Source organism: Carassius gibelio, chromosome B19 (assembly GCF_023724105.1).
Source record: "Carassius gibelio isolate Cgi1373 ecotype wild population from Czech Republic chromosome B19, carGib1.2-hapl.c, whole genome shotgun sequence".
NCBI classification, from domain to species: domain Eukaryota; kingdom Metazoa; phylum Chordata; class Actinopteri; order Cypriniformes; family Cyprinidae; genus Carassius; species Carassius gibelio.
Window position 1 is genome coordinate 6,143,945 of NC_068414.1, and position 19,310 is coordinate 6,163,254.

At 47.2% G+C, this 19,310-nt stretch overlaps 8 non-coding genes across 8 annotated transcripts; all 8 read right to left on the bottom strand.

The window, feature by feature from the left end:
• Nucleotides 1–324: 324 nt before the first annotated feature.
• Nucleotides 325–439, bottom strand: LOC127980101 (U5 spliceosomal RNA). The gene has a single exon (XR_008159139.1). It is a non-coding gene; the product is annotated as a U5 spliceosomal RNA (small nuclear RNA).
• Nucleotides 440–1,816: 1,377 nt separating this feature from the next.
• On the bottom strand, nucleotides 1,817–1,931 carry LOC127980714 (U5 spliceosomal RNA). The gene has a single exon (XR_008159724.1). It is a non-coding gene; the product is annotated as a U5 spliceosomal RNA (small nuclear RNA).
• Nucleotides 1,932–6,000: 4,069 nt separating this feature from the next.
• On the bottom strand, nucleotides 6,001–6,115 carry LOC127980102 (U5 spliceosomal RNA). Its single transcript, XR_008159140.1, has one exon. It is a non-coding gene; the product is annotated as a U5 spliceosomal RNA (small nuclear RNA).
• Nucleotides 6,116–7,490: 1,375 nt separating this feature from the next.
• LOC127980716 (U5 spliceosomal RNA) lies at nucleotides 7,491–7,605 on the bottom strand. The gene has a single exon (XR_008159726.1). It is a non-coding gene; the product is annotated as a U5 spliceosomal RNA (small nuclear RNA).
• Nucleotides 7,606–10,667: 3,062 nt separating this feature from the next.
• LOC127981047 (U5 spliceosomal RNA) lies at nucleotides 10,668–10,782 on the bottom strand. The gene has a single exon (XR_008160039.1). It is a non-coding gene; the product is annotated as a U5 spliceosomal RNA (small nuclear RNA).
• Nucleotides 10,783–13,747: 2,965 nt separating this feature from the next.
• On the bottom strand, nucleotides 13,748–13,862 carry LOC127980717 (U5 spliceosomal RNA). The gene has a single exon (XR_008159727.1). It is a non-coding gene; the product is annotated as a U5 spliceosomal RNA (small nuclear RNA).
• A 1,379-nt stretch (nucleotides 13,863–15,241) lies between these two features.
• Nucleotides 15,242–15,356, bottom strand: LOC127980718 (U5 spliceosomal RNA). Its single transcript, XR_008159728.1, has one exon. It is a non-coding gene; the product is annotated as a U5 spliceosomal RNA (small nuclear RNA).
• Nucleotides 15,357–18,318: 2,962 nt separating this feature from the next.
• LOC127980719 (U5 spliceosomal RNA) lies at nucleotides 18,319–18,433 on the bottom strand. The gene has a single exon (XR_008159729.1). It is a non-coding gene; the product is annotated as a U5 spliceosomal RNA (small nuclear RNA).
• Nucleotides 18,434–19,310: the final 877 nt, after the last annotated feature.

Here is a 19,310-nt window from a genome sequence, read left to right on the forward strand (position 1 = left end):
GTCAACTGCTTGGAAGGCAGCTATGCTCACCACTATACCACCCAGCAGTCAGCAACTTGCGCCGTCACTAAGAAGGCTCGAAGTGCACGAGTCGCCGATAGGGCTAGAGGAGCAGATGAGATCTTTGTTTGGACCCGTCACTAAAGAGAGCCTTCAAGAATTTGCATCCCGTCACGTACAAGAAAGCGCTGCCTTCCCATCCGGCTAAATAAACACGAAGTGGTCAAACGCAGAGAGTGCCTATTCAGACGATGACCAGTGGCAAGCCCTCTCGCAGCATGCTGCCGGACGGTCAAACTGATTCTGCTCTTGACGTTTCGATGTAGCTCTGCTGTGAGCAGAGCACCCAAAAATACAGGTCACTCGCAAAAGTTCCCCTCCACGGAAATCTTTAGTAAAAGGCGAAAGATTTATGCGACAATGAAGAGAAACACGAGCTGTGTCTCCAAACCCTCGGGCCTGTGCGCTGCCTCTTTTAAACTACTACGCTCGCCAAGGGTCATCAAGGGTGACAATGCCTGCCCACATGTGTTTCGTCAGCACCCCCCCCCCCCCCTACTCCAAAAGGGAGAAGTAAAACTCAAAAAAGTCCCCTCGGTCCACCAATAACCAAAAGCCCAATCAAGGCAATCTCTTTCTCATGCCTCTATCTGAAAAGTTGGATAAAATCTTATATGAAAAAAAAAGTCTTTTAAAGAAATCCCTTATTCCGAGGTCACCGTAGCCACCAGATCCAGTCTGTATCCGCTTCAGTCACCCGGATCCAGTCCGTATCCAGAGAAGATGGTGGATCAACACCTAGAAAGGACCTCTATGGCCCAGAAACACAGCGGAGACCGTGACAACTAGATGAGCCGCAGATACAAATCCCCTGTAAAGACCACCTGGACAAGACCACAGGAAACAGATGATTCTTCTGCACAGTCTGACATTCCTGCAGCCTGGAGCTGATCTACCTGTTTCGTCTGACAAGGGGAGAACTGTCTCCCCGACTGAGCCTGGTTTCTCACCGGGTTTTTTCTCCATCCTTTCACCGATCGAGTTTTGGTTTCTTGCCTCTGTCGCTTCTGGCAGGCGGAGCTGGGGACACTTCATGTACAGCGATATCGTTGACTTGATTGCAAATTATTGCACAGATACTATTTAAACTGAACTTAGCTGAATGATGTCATCAAAGAGTTCAATAACGAAATGCCTTTAACTGTCATTTTGCTTTTTGACGCACTGTGTTCCTAATAAATGTTGTTCAGTTGCATTGACACAATACTTTTTGTTTAAAGCGCAATTAAAAAAAAAAAAAAAAAAAAAAGAGTCCAAACAATGACCCCTGCTACGGGTAGTGTTGCAAGTGTTATGCGACTTCAGCTAATGATGGGTCCATCCGAAATTACTCCATCCAAAAGTTTTGGGTGGAGGCACAGGTCACAGAGGGAGTTCTGCTTCGACGTCAGCCCGAGCCAAAGGACATGCGTTGGCCGGGAATCGAATCCGGGTCAACTGCTTGGAAGGCAGCTATGCTCACCACTATACCACCCAGCAGTCAGCAACTTGCGCCGTCACTAAGAAGGCTCGAAGTGCACGAGTCGCCGATAGGGCTAGAGGAGCAGATGAGATCTTTGTTTGGACCCGTCACTAAAGAGAGCCTTCAAGAATTTGCATCCCGTCACGTACAAGAAAGCGCTGCCTTCCCATCCGGCTAAATAAACACGAAGTGGTCAAACGCAGAGAGTGCCTATTCAGACGATGACCTGTGGCAAGCCCTTTCGCAGCATGCTGCCGGACGGTCAAACTGATTCTGCTCTTGACATTTCGATGTAGCTCTGCTGTGAGCAGAGCACCCAAAAATACAGGTCACTCGCAAAAGTTCCCCTCCACGGAAATCTTTAGTAAAAGGCGAAAGATTTATGCGACAATGAAGAGAAACTCGAGCTGTGTCTCCAAACCCTCGGGCCTGTGCGCTGCCTCTGTTAAACTACTACGCTCGCCAAGGGTCATCAAGGGTGACAATGCCTGCCCACATGTGTTTCGTCAGCACCCCCCCCCCCCCCTACTCCAAAAGGGAGGAGTAAAACTCAAAAAAGTCCCCTCGGTCCACCAATAACCAAAAGCCCAATCAAGGCAATCTCTTTCTCAAGCCTCTATCTGAAAAGTTGGATAAAATCTTATATGAAAAAAAAAGTCTTTTAAAGAAATCCCTTATTCCGAGGTCACCGTAGCCACCAGATCCAGTCTGTATCCGCTTCAGTCACCCGGATCCAGTCCGTATCCAGAGAAGATGGTGGATCAACACCTAGAAAGGACCTATATGGCCCAGAAACACAGCGGAGACCGTGACAACTAGATGAGCCGCAGATACAAATCCCCTGTAAAGACCACCTGGACAAGACCACAGGAAACAGATGATTCTTCTGCACAGTCTGACATTCCTGCAGCCTGGAGCTGATCTACCTGTTTCGTCTGACAATGGGAGAACTGTCTCCCCGACTGAGCCTGGTTTCTCACCGGGTTTTTTCTCCATCCTTTCACCGATCGAGTTTTGGTTTCTTGCCTCTGTCGCTTCTGGCAGGCGGAGCTGGGGACACTTCATGTACAGCGATATCGTTGACTTGATTGCAAATTATTGCACAGATACTATTTAAACTGAACTTAGCTGAATGATGTCATCAAAGAGTTCAATAACGAAATGCCTTTAACTGTCATTTTGCTTTTTGACGCACTGTGTTCCTAATTAATGTTGTTCAGTTGCATTGACGCAATACTTTTTGTTTAAAGCGCAATTTAAAAAAAAAAAAAAAAAAAAAAAAAAGAGTCCAAACAATGACCCCTGCTACGGGTAGTGTTCCAAGTGTTATGCGACTTCAGCTAATGATGGGTCCATCAGAAATTTTACGGTGCTAGGGCTGGGTCTGCGTCAGAAGAAGCCATGCATTGTTTAGTTATGTCATTGCAGTGCCGTCAGTTGGGGGAGAAACGGCAGCATGCACGGCTCCTCGTTAGTATAGTGGACAGTATCTCCGCCTGTCACGCGGAAGACCGGGGTTCGATTCCCTGACGGGGAGAGCTGTTTCTTTTCGTCTTCCGAACGATCCATCCAAAATGTTTGCACAATACTTTTTGTTTAAAGCGCATTTAAAAAAAAACAAAAAAAACAAAAGAGTCCAAACAATGACCCCTGCTACGGGTAGTGTTGCAAGTGTTATGCGACTTCAGCTAATGATGGGTCCATCAGAAATTTTAGAAATTTTTAGGGCTGGGTCTGCGTCAGAAGAAGCCATGCATTGTTTAGTTATGTCAGTGCAGTGCCGTCAGTTGGGGGAGAAACGGCAGCATGCACGGCTCCTCGTTAGTATAGTGGACAGTATCTCCGCCTGTCACGCGGAAGACAGGGGTTCGATTCCCTGACGGGGAGAGCTGTTTCTTTTCGTCTTCCGAACGATCCATCCAAAATGTTTGCACAATACTTTTTGTTTAAAGCGCATTTAAAAAAAAACAAAAAAAACAAAAGAGTCCAAACAATGACCCCTGCTACGGGTAGTGTTGCAAGTGTTATGCGACTTCAGCTAATGATGGGTCCATCCGAAATTATTCCATCCAAAAGTTTTGGGTGGAGGCACAGGTCACAGAGGGAGTTCTGCTTCGACGTCAGCCCGAGCATCGAATCCGGGTCAACTGCTTGGAAGGCAGCTATGCTCACCACTATACCACCAACGCAGTCAGCAGTCAGCAACTTGCGCCATCAATAAGAAGGCTCAATGTGCACGAGTCGCCGATAGGGCTAGAGGAGCAGATGAGATCTTTGTTTGGACCCGTCACTAAAGAGAGCCTTCAAGAATTTGCATCCCGTCACGTACAAGAAAGCGCTGCCTTCCCATCCGGCTAAATAAACACGAAGAAAGGACCTCTATGGCCCAGAAACACATCGGAGACCGTGACAACTAGATGAGCCGCAGATACAAATCCCCTGTAAAGACCACCTGGACAAGACCACAGGAAACAGATGATTCTTCTGCACAGTCTGACATTCCTGCAGCCTGGAGCTGATCTACTGGTTTCGTCTGACAAGGGGAGAACTGTCTCCCCGACTGAGCCTTGTTTCTCACCGGGTTTTTTCTCCATCCTTTCACCGATCGAGTTTTGGTTTCTTGCCTCTGTCGCTTCTGGCAGGCGGAGCTGGGGACACTTCATGTACAGCGATATCGTTGACTTGATTGCAAATTATTGCACAGATACTATTTAAACTGAACTTAGCTGAATGATGTCATCAAAGAGTTCAATAACGAAATGCCTTTAACTGTCATTTTGCTTTTTGACGCACTGTGTTCCTAATTAATGTTGTTCAGTTGCATTGACGCAATACTTTTTGTTTAAAGCGCAATTAAAAAAAAAAAAAAAAAAAAAAAAAAGAGTCCAAACAATGACCCCTGCTACGGGTAGTGTTGCAAGTGTTATGCGACTTCAGCTAATGATGGGTCCATCAGAAATTTTAGAAATTTTTAGGGCTGGGTCTGCGTCAGAAGAAGCCATGCATTGTTTAGTTATGTCAGTGCAGTGCCGTCAGTTGGGGGAGAAACGGCAGCATGCACGGCTCCTCGTTAGTATAGTGGACAGTATCTCCGCCTGTCACGCGGAAGACGGGGGTTCGATTCCCCGACGGGGAGAGCTGTTTCTTTTCGTCTTCCGAACGATCCATCCAAAATGTTTGGTTGGAGTCGCAGGTCACAGAAGGAGTTCTGCTTCGACGTCAGCCCGAGCCAAAGGACATGCGTTGGAAGGGAATCAAACCCGGGTCAACTGCTTGGAAGGCAGCTATGCTCACCACTATACCACCAACGCAGGCGGAAGTCAGTAGCTTTATTGACGCACTGTGTTTCTAATTAATGTTGTTCAGTTGCATTGACGCAATACTTTTTGTTTAAAGCGCAATTAAAAAAAAAAAAAGAGTCCAAACAATGACCCCTGCTACGGGTAGTGTTCCAAGTGTTATGCGACTTCAGCTAATGATGGGTCCATCAGAAATTTTAGAAATTTTTAGGGCTGGGTCTGCGTCAGAAGAAGCCATGCATTGTTTAGTTATGTCAGTGCAGTGCCGTCAGTTGGGGGAGAAACGGCAGCATGCACGGCTCCTCGTTAGTATAGTGGACAGTATCTCCGCCTGTCACGCGGAAGACCGGGGTTCGATTCCCCGACGGGGAGAGCTGTTTCTTTTCGTCTTCCGAACGATCCATCCAAAATGTTTGGTTGGAGTCACAGGTCACAGAAGGAGTTCTGCTTCAACGTCAGCCCGAGCCAAAGGACATGCGTTGGCTGGGAATCGAACCCGGGTCAACTGCTTGGAAGGCAGCTATGCTCACCACTATACCACCAACGCAGGCGGAAGTCAGTAGCTTTATTGACGCACTGTGTTCCTAATTAATGTTGTTCAGTTGCATTGACACAATTATTTTTGTTTAAAGCGCAATTAAAAAAAAAAAAAAAAAAAAAAAAAGAGTCCAAACAATGACCCCTGCTACGGGTAGTGTTGCAAGTGTTATGCGACTTCAGCTAATGATGGGTCCATCCGAAATTATTCCATCCAAAAGTTTTGGGTGGAGGCACAGGTCACAGAGGGAGTTCTGCTTCGACGTCAGCCCGAGCCAAAGGACATGCGTTGGCCGAGAATCGAATCCGGGTCAACTGCTTGGAAGGCAGCTATGCTCACCACTATACCACCAACGCAGTCAGCAGTCAGCAACTTGCGCCGTCACTAAGAAGGCTCGAAGTGCACGAGTCGCCGATAGGGCTAGAGGAGCAGATGAGATCTTTGTTTGGACCCGTCACTAAAGAGAGCCTTCAAGAATTTGCATCCCGTCACGTACAAGAAAGCGCTGCCTTCCCATCCGGCTAAATAAACACGAAGTGGTCAAACGCAGAGAGTGCCTATTCAGACGATGACCAGTGGCAAGCCCTCTCGCAGCATGCTGCCGGACGGTCAAACTGATTCTGCTCTTGACGTTTCGATGTAGCTCTGCTGTGAGCAGAGCACCCAAAAATACAGGTCACTCGCAAAAGTTCCCCTCCACGGAAATCTTTAGTAAAAGGCGAAAGATTTATGCGACAATGAAGAGAAACACGAGCTGTGTCTCCAAACCCTCGGGCCTGTGCGCTGCCTCTTTTAAACTACTACGCTCGCCAAGGGTCATCAAGGGTGACAATGCCTGCCCACATGTGTTTCGTCAGCACCCCCCCCCCCCTACTCCAAAAGGGAGAAGTAAAACTCAAAAAAGTCCCCTCGGTCCACCAATAACCAAAAGCCCAATCAAGGCAATCTCTTTCTCATGCCTCTATCTGAAAAGTTGGATAAAATCTTATATGAAAAAAAAAGTCTTTTAAAGAAATCCCTTATTCCGAGGTCACCGTAGCCACCAGATCCAGTCTGTATCCGCTTCAGTCACCCGGATCCAGTCCGTATCCAGAGAAGATGGTGGATCAACACCTAGAAAGGACCTCTATGGCCCAGAAACACAGCGGAGACCGTGACAACTAGATGAGCCGCAGATACAAATCCCCTGTAAAGACCACCTGGACAAGACCACAGGAAACAGATGATTCTTCTGCACAGTCTGACATTCCTGCAGCCTGGAGCTGATCTACCTGTTTCGTCTGACAAGGGGAGAACTGTCTCCCCGACTGAGCCTGGTTTCTCACCGGGTTTTTTCTCCATCCTTTCACCGATCGAGTTTTGGTTTCTTGCCTCTGTCGCTTCTGGCAGGCGGAGCTGGGGACACTTCATGTACAGCGATATCGTTGACTTGATTGCAAATTATTGCACAGATACTATTTAAACTGAACTTAGCTGAATGATGTCATCAAAGAGTTCAATAACGAAATGCCTTTAACTGTCATTTTGCTTTTTGACGCACTGTGTTCCTAATAAATGTTGTTCAGTTGCATTGACACAATACTTTTTGTTTAAAGCGCAATTAAAAAAAAAAAAAAAAAAAAAAGAGTCCAAACAATGACCCCTGCTACGGGTAGTGTTGCAAGTGTTATGCGACTTCAGCTAATGATGGGTCCATCCGAAATTACTCCATCCAAAAGTTTTGGGTGGAGGCACAGGTCACAGAGGGAGTTCTGCTTCGACGTCAGCCCGAGCCAAAGGACATGCGTTGGCCGGGAATCGAATCCGGGTCAACTGCTTGGAAGGCAGCTATGCTCACCACTATACCACCCAGCAGTCAGCAACTTGCGCCGTCACTAAGAAGGCTCGAAGTGCACGAGTCGCCGATAGGGCTAGAGGAGCAGATGAGATCTTTGTTTGGACCCGTCACTAAAGAGAGCCTTCAAGAATTTGCATCCCGTCACGTACAAAAAAGCGCTGCCTTCCCATCCGGCTAAATAAACACGAAGTGGTCAAACGCAGAGAGTGCCTATTCAGACGATGACCTGTGGCAAGCCCTTTCGCAGCATGCTGCCGGACGGTCAAACTGATTCTGCTCTTGACATTTCGATGTAGCTCTGCTGTGAGCAGAGCACCCAAAAATACAGGTCACTCGCAAAAGTTCCCCTCCACGGAAATCTTTAGTAAAAGGCGAAAGATTTATGCGACAATGAAGAGAAACTCGAGCTGTGTCTCCAAACCCTCGGGCCTGTGCGCTGCCTCTGTTAAACTACTACGCTCGCCAAGGGTCATCAAGGGTGACAATGCCTGCCCACATGTGTTTCGTCAGCACCCCCCCCCCCCCTACTCCAAAAGGGAGGAGTAAAACTCAAAAAAGTCCCCTCGGTCCACCAATAACCAAAAGCCCAATCAAGGCAATCTCTTTCTCAAGCCTCTATCTGAAAAGTTGGATAAAATCTTATATGAAAAAAAAAGTCTTTTAAAGAAATCCCTTATTCCGAGGTCACCGTAGCCACCAGATCCAGTCTGTATCCGCTTCAGTCACCCGGATCCAGTCCGTATCCAGAGAAGATGGTGGATCAACACCTAGAAAGGACCTATATGGCCCAGAAACACAGCGGAGACCGTGACAACTAGATGAGCCGCAGATACAAATCCCCTGTAAAGACCACCTGGACAAGACCACAGGAAACAGATGATTCTTCTGCACAGTCTGACATTCCTGCAGCCTGGAGCTGATCTACCTGTTTCGTCTGACAATGGGAGAACTGTCTCCCCGACTGAGCCTGGTTTCTCACCGGGTTTTTTCTCCATCCTTTCACCGATCGAGTTTTGGTTTCTTGCCTCTGTCGCTTCTGGCAGGCGGAGCTGGGGACACTTCATGTACAGCGATATCGTTGACTTGATTGCAAATTATTGCACAGATACTATTTAAACTGAACTTAGCTGAATGATGTCATCAAAGAGTTCAATAACGAAATGCCTTTAACTGTCATTTTGCTTTTTGACGCACTGTGTTCCTAATTAATGTTGTTCAGTTGCATTGACGCAATACTTTTTGTTTAAAGCGCAATTTAAAAAAAAAAAAAAAAAAAAAAAAAGAGTCCAAACAATGACCCCTGCTACGGGTAGTGTTCCAAGTGTTATGCGACTTCAGCTAATGATGGGTCCATCAGAAATTTTACGGTGCTAGGGCTGGGTCTGCGTCAGAAGAAGCCATGCATTGTTTAGTTATGTCATTGCAGTGCCGTCAGTTGGGGGAGAAACGGCAGCATGCACGGCTCCTCGTTAGTATAGTGGACAGTATCTCCGCCTGTCACGCGGAAGACCGGGGTTCGATTCCCCGACGGGGAGAGCTGGTTCTTTTCGTCTTCCGAATGATCCATCCAAAATGTTTGGTTGGAGTCGCAGGTCACAGAAGGAGTTCTGCTTCGACGTCAGCCCGAGCCAAAGGACATGCGTTGGCCGGGAATCGAACCCGGGTCAACTGCTTGGAAGGCAGCTATGCTCACCACTATACCACCAACACAGGCGGAAGTCAGTAGCTTTATTGACGCACTCTGTTCCTAATAAATGTTGTTCAGTTGCATTGACACAATACTTTTTGTTTAAAGCGCAATTAAAAAAAAAAAAAAAAAAAAAAAAGAGTCCAAACAATGACCCCTGCTACGGGTAGTGTTGCAAGTGTTATGCGACTTCAGCTAATGATGGGTCCATCCGAAATTATTCCATCCAAAAGTTTTGGGTGGAGGCACAGGTCACAGAGGGAGTTCTGCTTCGACGTCAGCCCGAGCCAAAGGACATGCGTTGGCCGGGAATCGAATCCGGGTCAACTGCTTGGAAGGCAGCTATGCTCACCACTATACCACCAACGCAGTCAGCAGTCAGCAACTTGCGCCGTCACTAAGAAGGCTCGAAGTGCACGAGTCGCCGATAGGGCTAGAGGAGCAGATGAGATCTTTGTTTGGACCCGTCACTAAAGAGAGCCTTCAAGAATTTGCATCCCGTCACGTACAAGAAAGCGCTGCCTTCCCATCCGGCTAAATAAACACGAAGTGGTCAAACGCAGAGAGTGCCTATAATAACCAAAAGCCCAATCAAGGCAATCTCTTTCTCATGCCTCTATCTGAAAAGTTGGATAAAATCTTATATGAAAAAAAAAGTCTTTTAAAGAAATCCCTTATTCCGAGGTCACCGTAGCCACCAGATCCAGTCTGTATCCGCTTCAGTCACCCGGATCCAGTCCGTATCCAGAGAAGATGGTGGATCAACACCTAGAAAGGACCTCTATGGCCCAGAAACACAGCGGAGACCGTGACAACTAGATGAGCCGCAGATACAAATCCCCTGTAAAGACCACCTGGACAAGACCACAGGAAACAGATGATTCTTCTGCACAGTCTGACATTCCTGCAGCCTGGAGCTGATCTACCTGTTTCGTCTGACAATGGGAGAACTGTCTCCCCGACTGAGCCTGGTTTCTCACCGGGTTTTTTCTCCATCCTTTCACCGATCGAGTTTTGGTTTCTTGCCTCTGTCGCTTCTGGCAGGCGGAGCTGGGGACACTTCATGTACAGCGATATCGTTGACTTGATTGCAAATTATTGCACAGATACTATTTAAACTGAACTTAGCTGAATGATGTCATCAAAGAGTTCAATAACGAAATGCCTTTAACTGTCATTTTGCTTTTTGACGCACTGTGTTCCTAATAAATGTTGTTCAGTTGCATTGACACAATACTTTTTGTTTAAAGCGCAATTAAAAAAAAAAAAGAGTCCAAACAATGACCCCTGCTACGGGTAGTGTTGCAAGTGTTATGCGACTTCAGCTAATGATGGGTCCATCCGAAATTATTACATCCAAAAGTTTTGGGTGGAGGCACAGGTCACAGAGGGAGTTCTGCTTCGACGTCAGCCCGAGCCAAAGGACATGCGTTGGCCGGGAATCGAATCCGGGTCAACTGCTTGGAAGGCAGCTATGCTCACCACTATACCACCAACGCAGTCAGCAGTCAGCAACTTGCGCCGTCACTAAGAAGGCTCGAAGTGCACGAGTCGCCGATAGGGCTAGAGGAGCAGATGAGATCTTTGTTTGGACCCGTCACTAAAGAGAGCCTTCAAGAATTTGCATCCCGTCACGTACAAGAAAGCGCTGCCTTCCCATCCGGCTAAATAAACACGAAGTGGTCAAACGCAGAGAGTGCCTATTCAGACGATGACCTGTGGCAAGCCCTTTCGCAGCATGCTGCCGGACGGTCAAACTGATTCTGCTCTTGACATTTCGATGTAGCTCTGCTGTGAGCAGGGCACCCAAAATAACAGGTCACTCGCAAAAGTTCCCCTCCACGGAAATCTTTAGTAAAAGGCGAAAGATTTATGCGACAATGAAGAGAAACTCGAGCTGTGTCTCCAAACCCTCGGGCCTGTGCGCTGCCTCTGTTAAACTACTACGCTCGCCAAGGGTCATCAAGGGTGACAATGCCTGCCCACATGTGTTTCGTCAGCACCCCCCCCCCCCCCCTACTCCAAAAGGGAGGAGTAAAACTCAAAAAAGTCCCCTCGGTCCACCAATAACCAAAAGCCCAATCAAGGCAATCTCTTTCTCAAGCCTCTATCTGAAAAGTTGGATAAAATCTTATATGAAAAAAAAAGTCTTTTAAAGAAATCCCTTATTCCGAGGTCACCGTAGCCACCAGATCCAGTCTGTATCCGCTTCAGTCACCCGGATCCAGTCCGTATCCAGAGAAGATGGTGGATCAACACCTAGAAAGGACCTCTATGGCCCAGAAACACAGCGGAGACCGTGACAACTAGATGAGCCGCAGATACAAATCCCCTGTAAAGACCACCTGGACAAGACCACAGGAAACAGATGATTCTTCTGCACAGTCTGACATTCCTGCAGCCTGGAGCTGATCTACCTGTTTCGTCTGACAATGGGAGAACTGTCTCCCCGACTGAGCCTGGTTTCTCACCGGGTTTTTTCTCAAATTATTGCACAGATACTATTTAAACTGAACTTAGCTGAATGATGTCATCAAAGAGTTCAATAACGAAATGCCTTTAACTGTCATTTTGCTTTTTGACGCACTGTGTTCCTAATTAATGTTGTTCAGTTGCATTGACGCAATACTTTTTGTTTAAAGCGCAATTTAAAAAAAAAAAAAAAAAAAAAAAAAGAGTCCAAACAATGACCCCTGCTACGGGTAGTGTTCCAAGTGTTATGCGACTTCAGCTAATGATGGGTCCATCAGAAATTTTACGGTGCTAGGGCTGGGTCTGCGTCAGAAGAAGCCATGCATTGTTTAGTTATGTCATTGCAGTGCCGTCAGTTGGGGGAGAAACGGCAGCATGCACGGCTCCTCGTTAGTATAGTGGACAGTATCTCCGCCTGTCACGCGGAAGACCGGGGTTCGATTCCCCGACGGGGAGAGCTGGTTCTTTTCGTCTTCCGAATGATCCATCCAAAATGTTTGGTTGGAGTCGCAGGTCACAGAAGGAGTTCTGCTTCGACGTCAGCCCGAGCCAAAGGACATGCGTTGGCCGGGAATCGAACCCGGGTCAACTGCTTGGAAGGCAGCTATGCTCACCACTATACCACCAACACAGGCGGAAGTCAGTAGCTTTATTGACGCACTCTGTTCCTAATAAATGTTGTTCAGTTGCATTGACACAATACTTTTTGTTTAAAGCGCAATTAAAAAAAAAAAAAAAAAAAAAAAAGAGTCCAAACAATGACCCCTGCTACGGGTAGTGTTGCAAGTGTTATGCGACTTCAGCTAATGATGGGTCCATCCGAAATTATTCCATCCAAAAGTTTTGGGTGGAGGCACAGGTCACAGAGGGAGTTCTGCTTCGACGTCAGCCCGAGCCAAAGGACATGCGTTGGCCGGGAATCGAATCCGGGTCAACTGCTTGGAAGGCAGCTATGCTCACCACTATACCACCAACGCAGTCAGCAGTCAGCAACTTGCGCCGTCACTAAGAAGGCTCGAAGTGCACGAGTCGCCGATAGGGCTAGAGGAGCAGATGAGATCTTTGTTTGGACCCGTCACTAAAGAGAGCCTTCAAGAATTTGCATCCCGTCACGTACAAGAAAGCGCTGCCTTCCCATCCGGCTAAATAAACACGAAGTGGTCAAACGCAGAGAGTGCCTATAATAACCAAAAGCCCAATCAAGGCAATCTCTTTCTCATGCCTCTATCTGAAAAGTTGGATAAAATCTTATATGAAAAAAAAAGTCTTTTAAAGAAATCCCTTATTCCGAGGTCACCGTAGCCACCAGATCCAGTCTGTATCCGCTTCAGTCACCCGGATCCAGTCCGTATCCAGAGAAGATGGTGGATCAACACCTAGAAAGGACCTCTATGGCCCAGAAACACAGCGGAGACCGTGACAACTAGATGAGCCGCAGATACAAATCCCCTGTAAAGACCACCTGGACAAGACCACAGGAAACAGATGATTCTTCTGCACAGTCTGACATTCCTGCAGCCTGGAGCTGATCTACCTGTTTCGTCTGACAATGGGAGAACTGTCTCCCCGACTGAGCCTGGTTTCTCACCGGGTTTTTTCTCCATCCTTTCACCGATCGAGTTTTGGTTTCTTGCCTCTGTCGCTTCTGGCAGGCGGAGCTGGGGACACTTCATGTACAGCGATATCGTTGACTTGATTGCAAATTATTGCACAGATACTATTTAAACTGAACTTAGCTGAATGATGTCATCAAAGAGTTCAATAACGAAATGCCTTTAACTGTCATTTTGCTTTTTGACGCACTGTGTTCCTAATAAATGTTGTTCAGTTGCATTGACACAATACTTTTTGTTTAAAGCGCAATTAAAAAAAAAAAAGAGTCCAAACAATGACCCCTGCTACGGGTAGTGTTGCAAGTGTTATGCGACTTCAGCTAATGATGGGTCCATCCGAAATTATTACATCCAAAAGTTTTGGGTGGAGGCACAGGTCACAGAGGGAGTTCTGCTTCGACGTCAGCCCGAGCCAAAGGACATGCGTTGGCCGGGAATCGAATCCGGGTCAACTGCTTGGAAGGCAGCTATGCTCACCACTATACCACCAACGCAGTCAGCAGTCAGCAACTTGCGCCGTCACTAAGAAGGCTCGAAGTGCACGAGTCGCCGATAGGGCTAGAGGAGCAGATGAGATCTTTGTTTGGACCCGTCACTAAAGAGAGCCTTCAAGAATTTGCATCCCGTCACGTACAAGAAAGCGCTGCCTTCCCATCCGGCTAAATAAACACGAAGTGGTCAAACGCAGAGAGTGCCTATTCAGACGATGACCTGTGGCAAGCCCTTTCGCAGCATGCTGCCGGACGGTCAAACTGATTCTGCTCTTGACATTTCGATGTAGCTCTGCTGTGAGCAGAGCACCCAAAAATACAGGTCACTCGCAAAAGTTCCCCTCCACGGAAATCTTTAGTAAAAGGCGAAAGATTTATGCGACAATGAAGAGAAACTCGAGCTGTGTCTCCAAACCCTCGGGCCTGTGCGCTGCCTCTGTTAAACTACTACGCTCGCCAAGGGTCATCAAGGGTGACAATGCCTGCCCACATGTGTTTCGTCAGCACCCCCCCCCCCCCCCTACTCCAAAAGGGAGGAGTAAAACTCAAAAAAGTCCCCTCGGTCCACCAATAACCAAAAGCCCAATCAAGGCAATCTCTTTCTCAAGCCTCTATCTGAAAAGTTGGATAAAATCTTATATGAAAAAAAAAGTCTTTTAAAGAAATCCCTTATTCCGAGGTCACCGTAGCCACCAGATCCAGTCTGTATCCGCTTCAGTCACCCGGATCCAGTCCGTATCCAGAGAAGATGGTGGATCAACACCTAGAAAGGACCTCTATGGCCCAGAAACACAGCGGAGACCGTGACAACTAGATGAGCCGCAGATACAAATCCCCTGTAAAGACCACCTGGACAAGACCACAGGAAACAGATGATTCTTCTGCACAGTCTGACATTCCTGCAGCCTGGAGCTGATCTACCTGTTTCGTCTGACAATGGGAGAACTGTCTCCCCGACTGAGCCTGGTTTCTCACCGGGTTTTTTCTCCATCCTTTCACCGATCGAGTTTTGGTTTCTTGCCTCTGTCGCTTCTGGCAGGCGGAGCTGGGGACACTTCATGTACAGCGATATCGTTGACTTGATTGCAAATTATTGCACAGATACTATTTAAACTGAACTTAGCTGAATGATGTCATCAAAGAGTTCAATAACGAAATGCCTTTAACTGTCATTTTGCTTTTTGACGCACTGTGTTCCTAATAAATGTTGTTCAGTTGCATTGACACAATACTTTTTGTTTAAACCGCAATTAAAAAAAAAAAAAAAGAGTCCAAACAATGACCCCTGCTACGGGTAGTGTTGCAAGTGTTATGCGACTTCAGCTAATGATGGGTCCATCCGAAATTATTCCATCCAAAAGTTTTGGGTGGAGGCACAGGTCACAGAGGGAGTTCTGCTTCGACGTCAGCCCGAGCCAAAGGACATGCGTTGGCCGGGAATCGAATCCGGGTCAACTGCTTGGAAGGCAGCTATGCTCACCACTATACCACCAACGCAGTCAGCAGTCAGCAACTTGCGCCGTCACTAGGAAGGCTCGAAGTGCACGAGTCGCCGATAGGGCTAGAGGAGCAGATGAGATCTTTGTTTGGACCCGTCACTAAAGAGAGCCTTCAAGAATTTGCATCCCGTCACGTACAAGAAAGCGCTGCCTTCCCATCCGGCTAAATAAACACGAAGTGGTCAAACGCAGAGAGTGCCTATTCAGACGATGACCTGTGGCAAGCCCTTTCGCAGCATGCTGCCGGACGGTCAAACTGATTCTGCTCTTGACATTTCGATGTAGCTCTGCTGTGAGCAGAGCACCCAAAAATACAGGTCACTCGCAAAAGTTCCCCTCCACGGAAATCTTTAGTAAAAGGCGAAAGATTTATGCGACAATGAAGAGAAACTCGAGCTGTGTCTCCAAACCCTCGGGCCTGTGCGCTGCCTCTGTTAAACTACTACGCTCGCCAAGGGTCATCAAGGGTGACAATGCCTGCCCACATGTGTTTCGTCAGCACCCCCCCCCCCCTACTCCAAAAGGGAGGAGTAAAACTCAAAAAAGTCCCCTCGGTCCACCAATAACCAAAAGCCCAATCAAGGCAATCTCTTTCTCAAGCCTCTATCTGAAAAGTTGGATAAAATCTTATATGAAAAAAAAAGTCTTTTAAAGAAATCCCTTATTCCGAGGTCACCGTAGCCACCAGATCCAGTCTGTATCCGCTTCAGTCACCCGGATCCAGTCCGTATCCAGAGAAGATGGTGGATCAACACCTAGAAAGGACCTCTATGGCCCAGAAACACAGCGGAGACCGTGACAACTAGATGAGCCGCAGATACAAATCCCCTGTAAAGACCACCTGGACAAGACCACAGGAAACAGATGATTCTTCTGCACAGTCTGACATTCCTGCAGCCTGGAGCTGATCTACCTGTTTCGTCTGACAATGGGAGAACTGTCTCCCCGACTGAGCCTGGTTTCTCACCGGGTTTTTTCTCAAATTATTGCACAGATACTATTTAAACTGAACTTAGCTGAATGATGTCATCAAAGAGTTCAATAACGAAATGCCTTTAACTGTCATTTTGCTTTTTGACGCACTGTGTTCCTAATTAATGTTGTTCAGTTGCATTGACGCAATACTTTTTGTTTAAAGCGCAATTTAAAAAAAAAAAAAAAAAAAAAAAAAGAGTCCAAACAATGACCCCTGCTACGGGTAGTGTTCCAAGTGTTATGCGACTTCAGCTAATGATGGGTCCATCAGAAATTTTACGGTGCTAGGGCTGGGTCTGCGTCAGAAGAAGCCATGCATTGTTTAGTTATGTCATTGCAGTGCCGTCAGTTGGGGGAGAAACGGCAGCATGCACGGCTCCTCGTTAGTATAGTGGACAGTATCTCCGCCTGTCACGCGGAAGACCGGGGTTCGATTCCCCGACGGGGAGAGCTGGTTCTTTTCGTCTTCCGAATGATCCATCCAAAATGTTTGGTTGGAGTCGCAGGTCACAGAAGGAGTTCTGCTTCGACGTCAGCCCGAGCCAAAGGACATGCGTTGGCCGGGAATCGAACCCGGGTCAACTGCTTGGAAGGCAGCTATGCTCACCACTATACCACCAACACAGGCGGAAGTCAGTAGCTTTATTGACGCACTCTGTTCCTAATAAATGTTGTTCAGTTGCATTGACACAATACTTTTTGTTTAAAGCGCAATTAAAAAAAAAAAAAAAAAAAAAAAAGAGTCCAAACAATGACCCCTGCTACGGGTAGTGTTGCAAGTGTTATGCGACTTCAGCTAATGATGGGTCCATCCGAAATTATTCCATCCAAAAGTTTTGGGTGGAGGCACAGGTCACAGAGGGAGTTCTGCTTCGACGTCAGCCCGAGCCAAAGGACATGCGTTGGCCGGGAATCGAATCCGGGTCAACTGCTTGGAAGGCAGCTATGCTCACCACTATACCACCAACGCAGTCAGCAGTCAGCAACTTGCGCCGTCACTAAGAAGGCTCGAAGTGCACGAGTCGCCGATAGGGCTAGAGGAGCAGATGAGATCTTTGTTTGGACCCGTCACTAAAGAGAGCCTTCAAGAATTTGCATCCCGTCACGTACAAGAAAGCGCTGCCTTCCCATCCGGCTAAATAAACACGAAGTGGTCAAACGCAGAGAGTGCCTATAATAACCAAAAGCCCAATCAAGGCAATCTCTTTCTCATGCCTCTATCTGAAAAGTTGGATAAAATCTTATATGAAAAAAAAAGTCTTTTAAAGAAATCCCTTATTCCGAGGTCACCGTAGCCACCAGATCCAGTCTGTATCCGCTTCAGTCACCCGGATCCAGTCCGTATCCAGAGAAGATGGTGGATCAACACCTAGAAAGGACCTCTATGGCCCAGAAACACAGCGGAGACCGTGACAACTAGATGAGCCGCAGATACAAATCCCCTGTAAAGACCACCTGGACAAGACCACAGGAAACAGATGATTCTTCTGCACAGTCTGACATTCCTGCAGCCTGGAGCTGATCTACCTGTTTCGTCTGACAATGGGAGAACTGTCTCCCCGACTGAGCCTGGTTTCTCACCGGGTTTTTTCTCCATCCTTTCACCGATCGAGTTTTGGTTTCTTGCCTCTGTCGCTTCTGGCAGGCGGAGCTGGGGACACTTCATGTACAGCGATATCGTTGACTTGATTGCAAATTATTGCACAGATACTATTTAAACTGAACTTAGCTGAATGATGTCATCAAAGAGTTCAATAACGAAATGCCTTTAACTGTCATTTTGCTTTTTGACGCACTGTGTTCCTAATAAATGTTGTTCAGTTGCATTGACACAATACTTTTTGTTTAAAGCGCAATTAAAAAAAAAAAAGAGTCCAAACAATGACCCCTGCTACGGGTAGTGTTGCAAGTGTTATGCGACTTCAGCTAATGATGGGTCCATCCGAAATTATTACATCCAAAAGTTTTGGGTGGAGGCACAGGTCACAGAGGGAGTTCTGCTTCGACGTCAGCCCGAGCCAAAGGACATGCGTTGGCCGGGAATCGAATCCGGGTCAACTGCTTGGAAGGCAGCTATGCTCACCACTATACCACCAACGCAGTCAGCAGTCAGCAACTTGCGCCGTCACTAAGAAGGCTCGAAGTGCACGAGTCGCCGATAGGGCTAGAGGAGCAGATGAGATCTTTGTTTGGACCCGTCACTAAAGAGAGCCTTCAAGAATTTGCATCCCGTCACGTACAAGAAAGCGCTGCCTTCCCATCCGGCTAAATAAACACGAAGTGGTCAAACGCAGAGAGTGCCTATTCAGACGATGACCTGTGGCAAGCCCTTTCGCAGCATGCTGCCGGACGGTCAAACTGATTCTGCTCTTGACATTTCGATGTAGCTCTGCTGTGAGCAGAGCACCCAAAAATACAGGTCACTCGCAAAAGTTCCCCTCCACGGAAATCTTTAGTAAAAGGCGAAAGATTTATGCGACAATGAAGAGAAACTCGAGCTGTGTCTCCAAACCCTCGGGCCTGTGCGCTGCCTCTGTTAAACTACTACGCTCGCCAAGGGTCATCAAGGGTGACAATGCCTGCCCACATGTGTTTCGTCAGCACCCCCCCCCCCCCCCCTACTCCAAAAGGGAGGAGTAAAACTCAAAAAAGTCCCCTCGGTCCACCAATAACCAAAAGCCCAATCAAGGCAATCTCTTTCTCAAGCCTCTATCTGAAAAGTTGGATAAAATCTTATATGAAAAAAAAAGTCTTTTAAAGAAATCCCTTATTCCGAGGTCACCGTAGCCACCAGATCCAGTCTGTATCCGCTTCAGTCACCCGGATCCAGTCCGTATCCAGAGAAGATGGTGGATCAACACCTAGAAAGGACCTCTATGGCCCAGAAACACAGCGGAGACCGTGACAACTAGATGAGCCGCAGATACAAATCCCCTGTAAAGACCACCTGGACAAGACCACAGGAAACAGATGATTCTTCTGCACAGTCTGACATTCCTGCAGCCTGGAGCTGATCTACCTGTTTCGTCTGACAATGGGAGAACTGTCTCCCCGACTGAGCCTGGTTTCTCACCGGGTTTTTTCTCCATCCTTTCACCGATCGAGTTTTGGTTTCTTGCCTCTGTCGCTTCTGGCAGGCGGAGCTGGGGACACTTCATGTACAGCGATATCGTTGACTTGATTGCAAATTATTGCACAGATACTATTTAAACTGAACTTAGCTGAATGATGTCATCAAAGAGTTCAATAACGAAATGCCTTTAACTGTCATTTTGCTTTTTGACGCACTGTGTTCCTAATAAATGTTGTTCAGTTGCATTGACACAATACTTTTTGTTTAAACCGCAATTAAAAAAAAAAAAAAAGAGTCCAAACAA